The sequence below is a fragment of the Clarias gariepinus genome, chromosome 2 (assembly GCF_024256425.1).
Source record: "Clarias gariepinus isolate MV-2021 ecotype Netherlands chromosome 2, CGAR_prim_01v2, whole genome shotgun sequence".
Lineage (NCBI taxonomy): Eukaryota > Metazoa > Chordata > Actinopteri > Siluriformes > Clariidae > Clarias > Clarias gariepinus.
Genome location: NC_071101.1, coordinates 31,957,521 through 31,970,605, shown reverse-complemented (window position 1 = coordinate 31,970,605; position 13,085 = coordinate 31,957,521). Strand labels below are relative to the sequence as shown.

General features: G+C 35.2%; 1 non-coding gene across 1 annotated transcript; it reads left to right on the top strand.

The window, feature by feature from the left end:
• The first annotated feature begins 1,451 nt into the window (after nucleotides 1–1,451).
• Nucleotides 1,452–1,592, top strand: LOC128518165 (U4 spliceosomal RNA). The gene has a single exon (XR_008357624.1). It is a non-coding gene; the product is annotated as a U4 spliceosomal RNA (small nuclear RNA).
• The last annotated feature ends 11,493 nt before the right edge of the window (nucleotides 1,593–13,085 follow it).

Here is a 13,085-nt window from a genome sequence, read left to right as displayed (position 1 = left end):
GATACAAGGTCTTATATGAGTATAACATATTAGTACCAATATAAAAACAATATAAATAGTAACAAGATAAATAGTAAACAATACATGTAGGAGAATAATAAATAGTTGTAATAATAATAAAAATAATACTTCATCTCTGGCAGCTAACTTATAGCTCACAAGTAGTGTAATTATCACCAAAAACAATAGTTAAATACTACCTGTAAAAGGAATTTGTTTCAGACTCATTTGACCTGTCTCCTGATGAAGTTGCATGATATGCGAATACACCTTACAGTGTGGTTATTTTAAATATAAAAAGTTATAGAGAAAATTATATTTAGGGTTTCTAGTCCAAGTCCAAAGACAAATGTGCCTTTAAATGTATAACCTAATTCACCTAAAGAAAACCAGTGCTTATTTGAATAACCCACTGAGCACTTAGTTAAGTCCAAAGGAAGAATTACTTTATGTAAACCTTATATTTTCCATTTTTATGCTAACACTGTTAATACCTACACTAAGGACAACTTTTGGACAATTGCCATTAACAATTTTGCAGTCAACCTGATAATTCTAACTTCGTGGTAAAACTATAGTATAAGGAATCTCCTGGTTCCATATTTTTTACTTTTTGCTATATACTGTAGCATACAGTTCTAGAGGGGAATTATCTATCGTCTGTAACTTATTACAGTAACATGGTTTCTCTGGCTTTTTATTATACAAAGTCATGGTTAGTATAGGATATAATACACATTCATTGCAGTATTTGAACATTTATACATTTAGCACATTTATGTCTACAGAGTAACATAAAGTCAAAGTAACATAGTTTACATAATTGGTTTACAACCAAAGCAATATTAATATTAAAAATCCTTGGAATTGCTTTATTTAAATTTTAAATACTGTATATACACATATATAAAGATTTAAACCTAATTTAAAAAAACTCTCCTTTTGTATCACGTGCACTTTTTTTGCCTGCTTACGTAATGACGTCAGCAGCCAAGATACGCTATGAGGAAGTGTGTACGCTACAGAGCAAAGCTGACGTCAGTTGCTTTTTCGACGGTTAGTTTCTTGAACACGTGTACAATTAAAATTCACGTTGACATGATTTGTTGATCTATATATCTTTATATTGTTCGGGCCACGCGTATGCGTGACACAGATTCGTTAGTGACATACAGAAACGTTTCTGAGAAATCTCTCGCGTATGATTGGCTCCTGGCTTCTATTTGCTTGTTCCCATAATGCACTGCGTTTTAGAAATATTTTTTTTAAAAGATTTTTTTGTTAATTATTTTTAACATGTATAGTGAGTGTTTGGTTTTGTGGTTAAATGTATTTATGTAATAGTTATCAAAATACTTTTTGTGCTTTAACTATGTGGTCATTTACTTGTTACCGTTAGCGGGTATGTTAATCACATGAATCCGTTTACTGATACCAGACGTTAGATGGTTAGCTTTGCGCAGTGGCAGTATCGTAGCCTATGAGGTTTATCCGAGGCGCGATTATTGCTAGTTGAAAACTTTACCCAATACCCCGCCTTGACGACTTGAAATATAGTCGGCTATGGCAATTTTTGACGGTCTCTACGGAGACTGATCTTTCTGTCAAAATATCAGATTAAGAGTATTTTTAATACAACTTCGTGTGAACGTATTATCTTATAGTGAGTTACGTTTGAAATTGTCTTCCACGAATCATTTTGAACAACGTGGTGTACTTAAGTAATAGAGTTCCAGCTCTAATACATCTGTGTTTGAAATCAGCAGCAGTGTGATACGGCGTATTCAGTAGTGATGGGAAGTTCGAATCATTTTAGTGACTCGGTTCTTTGAATGAGCGAATCTTTTTTTGTCATTTCGTTCTTTTGATCAGAAATGAATTAAAGTGTTGCGTTTTCAATAAAAGGACCCCCAATACGTCTACATACAAAAATTTCGACTATAGTTCCAGTTATGAAAATATTACAATGCAATAATACAATACAATAAACAGAATGAGCAGCTCACATCTTATATTCCAATCTGAGTCGTTCTTTTAAATCTATTGCACCGCATAGCGTCTATAGGAGTCACGTGTCGAAAGAACGAACGACTCGAGACTTGAAGACTCATTGCTGAGAATCATTCAATTCTGTTTCCTGTATATAACATACGGAGGTTTTGCGATGCTTTGCGCATGCGCGCCCTATAGAAAACGAACGACTCACTCTCCGAGACGACTCGTTCAACTGAGTCATGTTAAAGATTCGTTCAAAAAGAACAATTCGTTCATGAACGACCCATCACTAGTTTTTAATATGAAGGTGTAATATAGCATTTATACAACTGTAAACAATAAATTGAGTCGCTTACATTGTAACCACAATGTGGTCAAATTGTCGTTTTCTGTTAAAAGAAAGAATGCCATCTTTCTTGATAGCCACGGCTCTATAAATTTGTGCTACGTACTGTATCGTTCTGTACTACCCAAATGTATTACGCTTGCACATACCAAAAATCAATAATTTTTTTAAAAAATATAAAGCTTTTACAGTTTATAATGTAATAAACAGCAATAACTAACTATAACTAAAGCAACATAAAAAGTTCCAATAGGGAAATTCAGAACATATTTTCTGTGAAATAAAGTTACAGGATAATCATAGCACACATACAATGCCTGCCCCAAAAAGCTTTGACTACAGTGCACAGTGTGGTCGCCAGTTAATGTGTGAAAATGTTTCCTCATTCTCCCTAAAGCATTTAAAAAACTCCATTGATGTGATACCCTGTTCATTCAGTACATTCAGGTCTGAAGGCTGACTTCGTTTTATTGTCATTTCAATGTTCCTGAGCCTAGACCTGACCAACTGAAGCAACCACAGGACATAACACCACCTCCAGAGTTGGACAGTGGCTGCCATGCATTACTTCATACGCTTCCCTACCCTTTTTATGGCCATACAGCTGTTTAGTCAAAACAAACAAACAAACAAACAAACAAACAAACAAACAAAAACTTACAAGTGAAAGTAAGAGTACTCTCACTTCCACTCTTAAATATAGCTATGGTTTTTGCTGATAATTTGTTATCATCCAACTTGTTTATCTCCATTTTACTTTTAAATCACCTTCATTGCTTTTTTTTTTTTTTTTTGCTTTATGCAGTCCAATAATTTGACCATTTTGAAATAGTGACTTTTTTTGTCCAGGCAGTGTACAGTATATATCACTGTCACCTGCAGTGCTCAGACGTGAGTCCCCATACCCTGGAGCAAAAAATGTAAGCATTGGACTTGTAAAGATAAATAAATTAATTAATTTAAATTTATTTAAATACTGAATTCAAAACTAATCTATAGATATAATAACACCTCAGGCACAGTTAGCATAAAGCCAGTCTGAAACATTCATGTACAAATGTTGAACCTAATATAAATAATTTCATACTAAAATGGCAATGCAATTGTCACTGCATGTTGCTTTTAGGGTAATTGTGAATGGATGTTTATGATCTGTTTGATGTTGTAATTTATAACACCAATTATCTAGACTTTTAAATCAGAAGATAGGATTTTTATAAGATAGTGTCAAGCTTCTCAAGAACTATTTTATTGTGTTCTTTCATGACAGATTTAGACATCCTGTTTAGAAACAAATCACACAGGCTTGTCTCTACAAAGAACAAGCATACTTGCATTCCATCTCTCTTCATTAAAGTTTTTCCTCTCAGTCAGTTTAACTGGTGACTTTGAAACATGACAAACACTAGGTGTCAGTGTTGTTGTTTAGTTGAGCAGGCAATGTTTTTTCCCTCCACTTTTTTAAGGATATCAAGTAAATCATTAAATTATAATAGTACTAATTATAACACTGTGGATATTGTGGGTAGTATTCTTCTATGGGCTCATTAAATTATCTAATACATATGTTTAAGTTAAATAAAATAAGGCAGTGGGCTTGGTTTGGTCCTTGATTTTGACTCTTGCCATTGGATTATTACTGTTAATGGGTGTTTGGCCTAAAATGAGTCCATAGGAAAGCAAGTCATGGTCTAAATATTACATTTTATTCACTATATGAACAAATGTTTGTGAATATATGACCACTAAACATACATGTGCTTTTTGAACATTTCATTCCGGATTTATTCTCCCTTTGCTGCTATGAGAATCCAGAAGCTTCTACAAAATTTTGGAGCATGGCTGTGTGGGATTGTGTTCATTCAGCTATACAAGTGCATTAGTGAGGTCAAGCACTGATGTGGGGGACGATGGGGCTTTAAATTCCAGTTCATCCCAACGGTGTTTAATAGGGTTGAGATCAGAGCTTTGCGCAAGAGTTCTTCCGCTCCTGCCAATGTCTGCATGGAGATCGCTTTTTGCACAATTACATTGTCTTGTTTAATAATGTCTTCTCCTCTTAGTTCCAGTGAAAGGAAAAAAAAGACATTCCACACAACCGTGTGCCTCAAACTTCATAGTAACAGTAGAGGGAAGGGGAAGACTCACATATGGGTGTGATGGTCAGATGTCCACAAACGTTTGGGCATATAGTGTATGTAGATTTGGGAAGCCTACGGCCTTTCCTCATGACCGAGTCTGTGCCACCAGCCTAATATCCTAACTTCAGTTGTATTATGAGTGCTCACCACTGTGTGCTACTGTCCATGAAGAGTGGGCGATGGATAGTGTGAAATCGGTATTATGAGACAGTAGTTGCTAAGACACCCAAAGGAGCTGGCGATATCCATCTGTGAAGATGAATAATTATACATAGTGGCAAAATGGGCGACTTGCTGAGAGAGAGACAGAGGAATTGATGGGAAGCTAGATGGGCTGGCACAATGGACTGTCACACAGGCATATGTGTGTCATTAAACAAATAAATAATATCACACCGCCAAACTTTGAAACTAGTCTCTATAGTCAACGATGCAATTACAGAAAAAAACTGTCACCATTTTTTAGTATTTTTTTCCCCAAAGACCCTACTCTCACACACTGATCAGCGATAACATTAAAACCACTGCCAGTAATTCACACTGATTATCAGTTATACAATCACTCACTTAGATACACCTTGCTAGTATGAGTTTGCATCCTCATTTGCCTTTAGAAGTGCCATACTGTAATTCTTCATGCCATTCCTTAAAGCATTTGGTCCATACTGACATGATTGCTACAGATCTGCTGGCTGCACATCCATGATGCAAATCTCCTCTTTCAGAACACCTCAAAAGTGCTCTACTGAACTGAGATCAGGTGTCTGTGAAGTAACTGTCATGTTCAGGAAACCAGATTGAGATAATTTTATCTTTGTGACATGTCACATTATCTTGTGGTCATGAAGGGGATGAACAAGGTCAGCAACAATACTCAGGTAGACTGTGGTATTTAAACAATGCGAAGAAGATATCCCCCACACCATTACGGCAACTGTTGATACAGGTTGTTGTTTATGCAAAATTCTGACAGTGCCATCTGAATGTTGCAGCAGAAATCAAGAATCATTGGACCAGGCTACGTTTTTCCGATCTTCTCTTGTCCAATTTTGGTGAGCCCATGTGAATTATAGCCTCAGTTTCCTGTTCTGAGCTGACAGGAGTGGCACCTGGTATGGTCTTCTGCTGCTGAAGCCCATCTGCTGCAAGGTTCGACATGTTGTGTGTGTAGACTTTCTCTTCAGCATACCTCAGTTGCAACAAGATGTTATTTAAGTTACTGTTGCCTTGTTTTCAGTTCGAACCACTTTTGACATTCTCCTCTGAACTCTGACAATAACAAGGCAATTTTGCCCAGAGAACTGCAGCTCCCTTATAAATGACCAAAATGGCATTTTATCCTGTTTTATCTACTGTAGAGGTAGGCTAGAGGGCATATCCACCACCCACTCACATCAGTTCACTGAATTTCACCCCATTTCCAGCACGATGTTAGAAATTAGGCATGCATATGGAATATATTTACTTACAAACTAACAATAGGTGAGATATTAAAGGGAAAACAATAAAACAACAATATAAAATGTCTTGGCCACCATCAGCTGGTTAGACCAGCTCCAATTGACCTTAAATGATTCTACAAGTCTTTTGAACTATACAGGAGGGATGAACACTACTCAAGTAAAAATGTTCCAGTCAAGTGGTATTTTGTTGATGATGAGGATGCTGGAGACCGCTGTCTAACACATTACTCTAAAGGTGTTGATTTGGGGTAAAAAGTAGAGATTGAAAAAAATGTTTGTTATCTGTCTAAATATTCTGGAAATTCACGTACAAGTTCAAGTAGGTTGAAGCAACTACCCAGAGCAGGACTGATTTCCTTTGACAGTTGAGCAGCATGACATGATTTCAAATGAAGGTTGGTTATGCTGCACAAAAGCAAACAGGCACAGCAGTCCACATTGTCAACACTAATGATGCCAGTCACTTTGACCACTGACATTCTACCAGCATCTCTTAATCAATATATCATAATATCAAAATGTGTTAATAATAATAATATTTATAACGTCTAAAAAGTCCAGCTCTACCCACAAATGAAGCAGACCAGGCAATGTCCTTAAGTACGGTGGCCCTGAAGTGCAAAACAAATTAACAAAACTGAACACAAAATAACAAAACCCAATACAAAATAACAAATTCAAAACCAAATTAACAAAACGGAAAACCAAATAACTAATATCTGACTGGCCGAGAAGTGCAATACAAATTAACAAAACGTAAAACAAATTAAAAACCAAATAACAAAACCCAAAACTATTTTTTTTTGGAGGGGGGGGGGGGTTTTGTTGTTTTGTTTTTGGTTTTGTTATTTTGTTATTTTGTTTTCAGATTAGTTAATTTGGTTTTGAATTTGTTAATTTGGTTTTGAATTTGTTAATTTGTTTTCCGTTTTGTTAATTTGTATTGCACTTCTTGGCCAGTCCGATACAAACCGGAAAAGGTAGGTATAGTTAGCGAATGAAATGCCCACCACTGATTGGACGAGACATCTGTCACTCAAGATATACAGGAAGTAGGAACTTGTTTCTTTATCTTTGTTTCTTGTGTGTTCTGCTTCACTTTAAACTATGATGGCCGTGAAGTGCAAAAAAATTAACAAAACTGACTTCAGGGCCACCGTAAGTTCGCCATATTTGAAACCACAATAATGTTTGCACATTCATACACACGCGAATCTACCGCTACTACAGTACTTCCTGTATATATTGAGTGACAGATGTCTCGTCCAATCAACGGTAAGCATTTCATTCGCTAACTATACCTACCTTTTCCGGTTTGTATCGGACTGGCCGAGAAGTGCAATACAAATTAACAAAACGGAAAACAAATTAACAAAACGGAAAACAAATTAACAAATTCAAAACCAAATTAACAAATCCGAAAACAAAATAACAAAACCAAAAAACAAAACAACAAAACTCCCCCCCTCCAAAAAAATAGTTTTGGGTTTTGTTATTTGGTTTTTAATTTGTTTTCCGTTTTGTTAATTTTTATTGCACCTCTAGGCCAGTCAGATATTAGTTATTTTGTTTTCCGTTTTGTTAATTTGGTTTTGAATTTGTTATTTTGTATTGGGTTTTGTTATTTTGTTTTTAGTTTTGTTAATTTGTTTTGCACTTCAGGGCCACCATACTTAAGGCATCTCGCTAACACCTTGAGTGATCATCCCACCTCTCCTTCCAGTGGGATAGCTAACTCTGGGATGGCTTGCAGATCTTTGGTAACCAAAAACAAACATAATTACTTAATTAAAAAAAAATCATGCCACATCACCTATTGCATGGATAAACAAGAGCATGTCTCCCAGTGAATGGCAAACAAGCCAGTGGTAAAAAGACAAACGTGAATGTGCATTAAATGCATTTTAGTAAATGAAGTTAGCTATTCTATTGGAACCTCTCACCATTTGACCATGCCCCTTTTCTGCGCTAAGAACACTCAACAAAATGGGACTGAGGATGTCATATGCTTAAGACAATTACTAAAGCAAATAGACAAGCATTATGGTGAGATGAGTACAAAGAAGGTGCAGTATGTGGGCAAACTATTATGCAACACTTATTTTAGGGAAGCTCTACAAAATGTATGGAACATAACCATACCCTCTTACTGAAAATTACAGTGAGTAGAAGATGGTTATTTAAACAAAAAGTTGTACAAGATGACCCACCCATGGAACCGGAACAATGTTATCTGTCACTTAGATGAGTACTGAGCCTACCTATGACAACATGGTCCAGCAAATCAAGGTCAATTTGTACCAACTTTAGTCTATAGACATAAAGCAGCGAAGAGGCAACAAATGTAATCCCTCTAAAGAATTACGTTTTAAGGACAAAAGAAGAAATAAAAAGGACAATCTCAGCAATAGCTGGACTGATTACGAGAAGGCATTTAACAGCCCCCTTTTTTGTTGGATTATGGTAGCCCAAAAATTTATAAAACTATTCTAACTATTGTTTAAATCTTTAGTATTGCTATAAGAAAATGCAGCTATGGTACTCGTTAGGGTGAGTCAAAGCTTATACAATAGCCACAAGCAGTGGAATCTTCCAAGGTGACTTCCTGTCACCATTGCTGTTCTGCATAGAACATATACCTCCACAAAAGGTGATAAAATCAAGGCAAAATACTTTCAGCCTAAAACTAGTTTAAACCCTAATGTGATCCATGGTCAGTTCTTCTATGAGACATACAGAAATGATGGAGACTTGAAGTAGACCTTTGGATGACTTTACAGCTCTGGTCTAATCACAGCAGCTCAAGATCAGGCACTACACACTCACCACCATCAGAGCTGTATACTTAAATGCAGGTAGACAGCAAGGGCAGAATGTGTCAACCGTAGGAGTAGCATATAAGCCATATAGTCACTGGCTGCTTGGCACTAGTACCAAAAGAGTACACTTATCGAAACAACAGGATAGTCAGTTACCTGCAAAAATGCTTGGCTAAATGTTCCTAAATATTAATGTGATCAGCAGCCTTAAAAAGTTATAAAGACCAACAACCGTATGATCATTTATGATATTGCTATAAACACTGATCACACTATTGGAGCCAACCAACCGGATATCATGCTTTACAACAGATCTTATATAGATATCTGTTGATTGACATGGCTGTTCCAAATGATGCGAATGTCACCATCAAGGAACATTAGACCTAAACTTAGACCTCAAAATTGAGCTTTCATAAATGTTGGGCACAGAAACATACAACTGTCCTTAAAGGGCTCCAAAGGTATCACAGTGAAGTCACTGGAAAGAAAAGTATAGCTAAAGGTAAGACTACATGGTTCTGCCCACATATTTCAAAATGTCCTTTTAATAGGAAACTAAGGTGCCTTAGGTATTTGGCGGGCTCCTGGAAGCCTGCTTATGCTGATAATAATAATAATAATAATAATAATAATAATAATAATAATAATAATAATGTGCTTTATTAAAGGTGACCTATTTTGCAAAATTCCCTTTTAAGTCATTTTTATCAAATATAAAATATATATACAGGTATCAGATCTGCAAATGTACATATATGAGAAAAAAACATTCCCTGCTTTTTTCCTTTTTCGTTCATGTTTTGACTAGGGGATAAACAAGCCAATAAAATTTTCTTCCTAATGTGACCTCACATAAGAAGTATCCCTTCCTGGCTCTGGTCTCCGTTCTGTTTCGCGGGCTGGAGATATTGGCAGTAGCTCATATCCACAGACACTGATATGGCACATTCGGATATGGATTAAAAGAGAGGGACATTAAGGTATGAAAAAGGCAATATTTGATGTGTATTTCAGCTGAGAATTAACAGACATACTTTGGAGACCCATAATAACTTGTTAAAACGTAGTAAAATGCGCAACTTTCAAAGTATTCTGTACCATGTAAGACCTTGTGTCACTGTACAAACAAAAAGAAATGAAAGAGCACCTGGAAGAAGAAAGAGAATCTGAAAGTTGTTGTCCCATTGTTGTTCTTTTGGCTACTTCTGTTAAGGAGTTGCAACAGCATTTCATCTTAGCCACACATGGCACAGATTGTATGCCGGATGTCATTTAATCTTCTAAAACCTACAATATTATGCCTTGACCCCATTTATTGTTCATAACACTTTATTTAACAAAATTTTATTTATTTATTTATTTTTCATTTAAATGACATGCCAAACCAAAAATAAAATCTTTGTCATACACTTCTTGTTTAATAAAACAATAAACAAGAACTTTGGCATAGAGAATATCAAACAAAGGAAACAAAAATCCTTGTGACTGTTTCAGATCTCCATCTGCCTGTTGCAGCACTGGTTGATCATCCTTTCCAGTCTAGTCTCTAATTAGTTCTCTAGTTTGGTAGTTTGGAACGGGAGAATGTTATTGTTCTATTATTCTGCTCTTCTGTGTTTATTTCATGCACTTAGATGTTTGTAAGCTTAGATGTTGTCTGCTTTTTGTGATGATGTTGCCCTTTCAGTATATACAGTACTTATGCACACAAAGAATCTTTTGATGAGGCAATTTATAAGCATACAAGATCCCAGCTTGTTTGAAAAATAGCAATATGAAGAGAATGTCTGCATAAAGAAAGCTGTTAGTTGCATTTATATTTGTTTGTGAATGGCTGGGTGGTAGGCGGTGGTGATTTTTCTCTGGTCTACCAATTAAGATGACATAATCAAGGAAAATGGATTCCTGGTCATATACAGTACTGTATTATCTTTAGTACAAATTTTGTTATATACAGTATGTTTATTATGCCTGTATTATGTACAAAACAATTTGCTATCTTTAAACAACCCTTTAAAATCAATAATTAAAAAAATAATGAAATAAATAAACAACATTACAGAAGAATATTTGCATGCCTGTAAAGAAAGCAACATAATACATGACAGACCAGATTTCAGATGGAAACAAAAACTCTAATGTAGTCTCCTGGGTTTTGCATGAAAATAAAAAAGAGCAAGTGTGAAAACTTACCAGAATAAAGATTCTTCTTCAGCATGCTCAGTAAAACCTAACAAATGCTTTACTTACTGCACAAAAGTCATAAAAGATGGCAAAGATGCTTTTGAAAACATTTCTTAATAAAAAAAAACATCTTCAAAATTCACTAAAGATTAAAAAAAAAAACACAGTTATAATTTTTTATAAAGACTCATTGTTTATGAATAATCAGATACAGATTTGTGGAGTTTTATAAATAAAACACCTGGAGGTTTTATTGAGCGTGCTGGAAAACGTGCCTTTTGGGGTTCTTTTGGTAACCTTGTCACACCATATGTTTCTTTACAGGTATGCAGATATTCTTCTGTAATGTTATTTATTAATTTTTAAGTTATGTTTGGAAATAATAAATGATTTTGTACATACTAATGGGGAATGGTGAAAAATTATAGATGTATTTAAACAGAATTTATATTATGGATAATATAGTGCCAAGACTTTTGCACAGTACTGTACTTCTTACAGCTGCTTACTCAGTTAATGACAGATTTTCAGGTGTATGATATGGCAGATGATTCACTCGTTCATCTTCAGTAAGCACATGTTTTATATTAATGATAAAGACACTTAATACAAATTTAAGCCTATTGTGCATTTCAGCTCAGTCTCATCGACAATGGCCAGGATTTTAGGGATTTTTGTGAATTTTTAAAGAATAGTTCTGCTCAGCAGCCTAAAAACACCTTAAAATATCTTCATTAAATTTCAGGATCGCCCTGGTCTTATGGCCATTGTGTCCTAAATAATTGGAACCCAAATAGGCTGATAGAAACAGAAAGCTTCTATTATCCAGATTTAAATGTGAAATTGACAAATGAGATCCCATCTGCTTAGTGCTCTTTAATGTGCTTTTGCAAATTTGAACCTTATGTTCACATTTTCCACTTAGTACAATAACTTAAATCGCTGGAGAGAGGTTTTGGTTGGGAGAGAACCAGTCAACCATTACACACTCTGTTAGGGTCTGACCCAGAGACAATCATGGCTGAGTGTCTAAACGATATTGTGGGAGTCTGCTGTTGTGCACTACTGATTCTAACACAAGACTTAATTATACTTCCTGGAAAAAAAAGACATCTTTCAGACACTGCACCATCAACTGCAAGGGTTTTGCTGAATTCCTCTCTACTTGCTCTCTACAACAGAATACTTCATTAATAGTAGTGAAAAAGAAGATTTTCTTATAACATAACATTAACTTATAATTGTTTGTCTTCTTCTTCTTCTTCATCTTCTTCTTCACAATTATTAATTCAATATTCTGTTATTTTGAGTAAACAGAGAGAAATTTAGCACATCCCTCACAATTTAAATTGCAGGACTTCATGAGAAATAAAACCAAGATTAATCATGTCAGATCTATTTCCACATTTAATATAATAATAATAATAATAATAATAATAACTGCTCCGATGTACTGTGAAAACTTTCTAATTTGAAAAAAAAAAAAAATCTTTCTACTTTAATGGTATCCAAGAACTAGTGAAACCCTGAGATAAGTGCATTTTAGTGTGGAGGGGGTGATATAATGAATACATATAGAAATGAAAGCACCTTTTGCTTGTAATACAGAACTATTTCTTATAACAGTCTATCAACTTGATTTGGCAATTTTATTTCACTATTCCTTGCAGAAAGGCTCAGAATCTGTCAAAATGTGAGAGGACCTTATATGTGTATAGCCCTTGTCAACCCATTCCACTGGTTTTTTATTGGATCTGAGCTCTGACTGGACTATTCCAAAAGATTAATTTTCTTTTTTTTCTGAAGCTATTGCTTTGTTGACATGGATTTGGGCTTTGGGTCATTAATAATAATAATAAAAAAATCTTCTTTTACATCTTTGTAACAGACGCCTGCAGGTTTGTGCCAAAATACATTGGCTATTGAGCTATCCATGATTCTCTTTATCTTGACACGAGCTCCAGTCTCAGGTAAAAAGTAGCAGCACTATAACATGATGCTGCCACCACCAATGCCTGTGGTTATCGTGTTCTTTGAGCGATAACCCAACTTGTTTTTACACCAAAAATGTCATTTAGAGTTATGAATCCTTGCACCTTTCCTTGCACCTTCAGGGTCTGTGTTCAATTCCCCC